Below are 5,338 nucleotides of genomic sequence, written 5' to 3'. Positions count from 1 at the left end.
CTGGGGCCCCTGGGGCTCCTTTAAGGGCTCCTGGGTAAATTTAAAGGGGCCGCGCGCTATTTCCTCCTGCCAGCTCGCGGGGGGCTGGGGGAGAGAGGCGGGAGGCGAAGAGCCGGGCCGAGGCTCCGCAGCCGGCGCCCGCCCCGGACGTTAGGATCGCGGACCTCGCCGCCCTCGCGGGCCCGCACCGCCGCCTCTGGGGCTCCGGTCCCCGCTCCTGAAGGGTCACCGAGGTGGCGAGGGGCGCCCGCGTCCGCTGCGACGCGCTTTCACCCAGGCTCGGCTCGCAGCCGCTGCCCCTCGGGGCATCTCAGCGCCCGGCTCCTCGCACCGGCCCCGGCGCCGGCAGGGGCTCGATCGCCCGGGGAGGAGGCCCGGGTCCCTGCCAGGGCTGCCTCCTCCCGCGCGAGCTCGGCGCGGGCCCCGGAGCGGACGCGACTGGCAGGGGCCCCAGATGGCTGCGGCCCCGCCGAGAGGGTGGAGTCGCGGGGGCGGCCGCGCCCCCTCCCGCGGGAGCCGCCCGGGAGCGCTGGGAGCTCCGGCTTCTCCATTGGAGGGGTGGACGGACGACGCTCCCCCGGAGCCGGCCGGGGGCGGGGGCCGCAGCCGCGGGGACTCAGGCCGGGAAGAGGGGGCGCGCAGAAGACTCGGGGAGAGCCGGCTGTGCCGGGGCCCGACGCTGCGGGCCGGAGGTGGCCCCAGGATGGCAGGCGGAGAGGAGGGCGTGCGCCGCCGTGACTCAGGCTCCTGCCTCCGCGGGCCCGGGGGTGCCCGACGAGGCGCTTGACGCAGCCCCGGAGCCCCCGCCGGGCCCGAGGAGGCGAAGAACGCAGAACCCGGGCGCGGGGTCGGGCACCTGGGGACGCGCGGCACCCCGGCTGGGAAGCGCTGGGGCGGACGCTGGCTGCGAGCCCCGGGATGCCTCGGGACCCCCAGCTCTCGGGAAGCGGAGAGACCGGGCGCGGCAGCCTGGGGTCCTTCCGCGAGGCCCGGCTGGAGGAGCAGGTGCTTGCTTTGCTCTGCCTGTGGTTGGTCGCCCACAACAAAGGCGATTCCTAGAGATCCAAATTACAGGGTGCGGGAGGCCGCCCAGGGTCTTACGATCTAGAGGTGGGTTTCCTTCTCACTGGGGAGGCACCCAGCAGTCCGTTAAAGAAGTCAGCCTCGACAGAGTCATTTGCTTACTCAGCACCTACTGTGTGCCAACATGATTTTAGGCGCTGGGCGTAGAGCCGTGAACAAGACAGACGGGTCTGATGCTGGTTATGACTTAGGCACCCACGGCTTATAAAAAGGAAACAATGCCAGCCCGTCGGGAGCCATGGGAAATATTAAATTCCTTGCCACACAGGAAGCCTATCTCCTAAGAAGGGATGGGAACTAAAATTTCTTAAGTGCCTCAAGGGGTCTGTCACCATTGGCGATGTGGACCCATCTCCTTCAGTCCCCATGATGACTTGGGAGAGACATCACCTTGGGTAAACTGAGTCTGCGTCCTACAGCTCTGCTCTCTCCATTGCTGGCCTCGCTCTCAGGGAGGAGCCGTCCTCCTTTTACCCACTTGGGGGCAGGGCCCTGGTGAATGGGGTGCTAGATGGGACCCTGAGATGGAGGATTCCTTCGTTCCTAATGTCCTTCACCTGTGCCAGGCCCAGGGACACAAAGGGAAAATAAGGCACAGATCCGGCCTTCACATGCTTCTAAGGATGTTTAAAAAAAAAACTGCAAAGATAACCCATGCTCAGGGCTGGTGGCTGTGAGATTCTTCAATACATGTCCTTCCAGTTCTCTTTCTATGTGTATAAATAGGGTAATTTTATTTGTTACCAAAAGAAAGGTTTCAAAGCCACCTGGAGCCATTTTTAACAAGCTCCGGTGCTCCTCTCCTTGCCCACATCCTGCATAGCATCAGGAACGGCTCCAAGCTCCACAGTTCCAAAGCATTTTCCCACTCTCCATTTGATCCTCACGGTCACCCTGTGAGGATGAAGCTTCGCTTTCCAGATGGAAAAATGGAGACTCAGAGAGTCGAAAATCTCCCCCAAGGCCATTCATTCATTCATTTCTATTTATCCGGAAAGCATTGACAGAGCCAGTCCTGAGCTCTGGGCTGGGATTTTTTGTTTGCTTTTGTTATTACCATCGAGTAATCGAGTGGATTCTGACTCCTGGCCACCCTGTGTACAGCAGAGCGAACCCTGCCCGGCCTTTCTGCGCCATCTTGTCACCTTCCAGCACAATATCAGACAGTGCTCCGCTGCTGTACACAGGGTTTTCATGGCCAAAACGGAAGTGGGTGGGCAGGCCCCGCTTCTTAGTCTGGAAACTTCACTGACACCTGTCCACCATGGGTGACCCTGCTGGTATTTGAAATCCCAGTGGCATAGCTTTCAGTGTCACAGTAACAAGCAGCCACCGCTGTATGACTCTAGACAGATAGGTGGTATGGCTCCCTGACCAGTAAACAGAACTCAGGCTGCAGCGGTGAGAGCACCAAATCTTTTTTTTTTTTTAAGATTTTATTTTTCTTTTTTCTCCCCAAAGCCCCCTGGTACATAGTTGTATATTTTTAGTTGTGGGTCCTTCTAGTTGTGGCATGTGGGATGCTGCCCCAGCATGGCCCAATGAGCAGTGCCATGTCCGCGCCCAGGATCCAAACCGGCGAAACCCTGGGCCGCCAAAGCAGAGCGTGCGAACTTAACCACTCGGCCACAGAGCTGGCCCCTAAATTTTTTTTTTTTCCTGAGGAAGATTTGCCCTGAGCTAAAATCTGTGCCAATCTTCTTCTATTTTGTATGTGGGTTGCCACCACAGCATGGCTGCCAACCAGTGGTGTAGATCCATGTTGAGAACTGAACCCAGGCCACTGAAGCGGAGCACAGAACTTAACCACTAGGCCATGGGCCAGCTCCAAGAGCACCAAATCTTTCTTTCTTTTTTTTTTTTTTTTGCTGAGGAAGATTTTCCCTGAGCTAACATCTGGGCCAATGTTTCTCTATTTTATATGTGGGTCACTGCCACAGCATGGCCACCAATGAGTGGTGTAGGTCTGCACCTGCGAACAGAAGCAGGCTGCCAAAGCAAAGCATACAAACTTAATCACTAGGCCACGGGCAGACTCCGAGAGCACCAAATCTTAACCACTGGACTGGCCTGGGCTGGGGATACAAAGGTTCAGAAATTACCTAACGGCCCTTGGAGGGGGGCATCCCCCACTTCCTGGGAGTGCTCCTCTGCTAGTCCTACTGTGGGAAGGGGAAACAACAGCAGTCAGGGTCACATAGTGACTTTCTATGGGCCATAGTGACTTTTGCCTCCACCAGCATCTTCCTCTATAAAAAAAAGAAAAAAATGACTTAATAGATTTTTGTGGGCCATACAAATTTCTCTATTTTTTCTAATGTGAGATAAAGTAACACATTTTTCTTTAGACCTCATTATTTTCTTCTGATTTTAAAATAAATTAAAACATTTCCATGAGCCTCTAAAAGTATCATGGGCGCTAGGCACCAGTGCCCAATGGTTAGCCGGCCTTGATCGCAATACAGGGGGCTCCTAGGGAAGGTATTAGGTGAGCCAAGTCTTGAAAGACCAGGAGGGGTTGCCAGGAGGAGAAATGAAGCAAAGGCTTTCTGGGTCAAGGCCAGGGTGAAGGTTTCTGACAGGAGAGGCAGAAGAGGAAACGGAAATGAGCTGAGCAAGCACCTCGCTGGGTGCCATGCTGAGTCTGTTTGTCCTGAAGGCAGGAGGAGTGCCCGGAGCCAGGGTCCTGGACATGCAGGAGGTGGCCTTGAAGACACGGGGTGGGGGTGGGGGAGAGAAGAGAGAGAAGGACTGTGGACACTGCTCGGGCAGTCCCCACCAGCAACAAGAATGGCTTTCGGGCAGTGGCAGCAGCAGCAGGGGTGACAGAGAGGACGCCAAAGATTGGAGCAGGGCCACAGCACATCGTGGTGCAATCTTCATTGCACTCAAGGGGCATTGGAGGGGCTGAGGGGGTGAAACGCCGCCTGTGACCCCAGCTGAGCCCTGCACCCTGGCATCTGCCTGGAGCAAAGGACACCTCACCAACGAGCTGTGTTAGCCAAGCACATACCTGAAAGCTGCTTCCACCCAGTCGGGGCATCTTTTCCTAATTCACTAGCCCAGAGGGGGCCCCTTAGCTAGTTTCTAACACGGGCCCCTTAGAGGCTAGCAGTGGTCCTAGACTGAGCCGGATTAAGAGGGCAGAATCTACAGGATGCGGTGCCTGGTTTCATGTGATGATCAGAGAAAGGCCAGGCTGAGTCCCAAGGATCTGGATGGGAGGGCCAGGGAAATAAAAAGAAAAATAGATTTGAAGGGGGGTGGAGAAAGAATGAGGTCACAAGCTGGAAACTTCGGAGCCTGTATCAAACCCAGAACTCCTCGTTTTTGCACCTCGCCTCTTCCCTTCCATTCTCTGACTCAGATTCTGCGTGTGCCGTCTGGTGCCTCCAGCCAGCAGCACCGTGGGCTCCTTCAGGTGGCTGGTCCCATCCTCCAAGTCTCTGGGGGCAGCAGCGGAGCCCTCTGCTCAGTGGCTCCTTGGGGAGTCCCGTTAAAGGAAGGGCCCACTGATGACCAGCACAGAGATGCTGTGAATAGTGTTTCTAAAGGAAGTTGTTCAGGCAGTGAACACACCAACCTCACTAGACCAAAATTTGCTACAAATTCTGGATTCTACTTTTCAATATGTCTTGGAACTATAAAACAAAGAGTGGTTCTGAAAAGTAGCTTTCCCGCGTTCTCCAGAAGGCAGACATAAACTCTTTCAAAGAACCAAAGTCAGTTTGCCGTAAAGCCTGTGAATGTCAAAGGACTTTGCGTGTAGATTGCAACTTAAGTTATCCTTTATGAAATTCCAAAGGAATTCCAAGCCTACAAGTGATCTCCAGGTGTAAGCAAAAACTTCAGACTTTGTATGTGTGTGTTGGCGGAATTTCAACTCCAGCCACTTAAATTTGAAAATAAAGCAGCCAATAAGGTTTTGTTTTTTCGAAAAGAGAAAACTGGCAAGCTGTTTCCCCATGTTAACTGAATCAAGTGTTCAGTGCAGGTGAAGAGGTTGTGACATCCCAAGAGGGGCAGTCACAGATGGGAAAAGAAGTAACTTGTCCAAAAACACAGCTAGTAATTGATGAAAAGAAGACAACCCTTCGCCTGCCAGTCTCCAAATCCTTGACACTTGCAGACACTTTTTTTATTATAAAATATTTCAAACATACAGAAAACCCTATGATGCACATAACATAGATATACTCATACCTCTCAACTTTAACAAATCTAAACATTTTGACGTCTTTGCTACATAATGTCA

Source organism: Equus quagga, chromosome 17 (genome assembly GCF_021613505.1).
Source record: "Equus quagga isolate Etosha38 chromosome 17, UCLA_HA_Equagga_1.0, whole genome shotgun sequence".
NCBI lineage: Eukaryota > Metazoa > Chordata > Mammalia > Perissodactyla > Equidae > Equus > Equus quagga.
Note: the sequence above shows the minus strand (reverse complement) of the source record.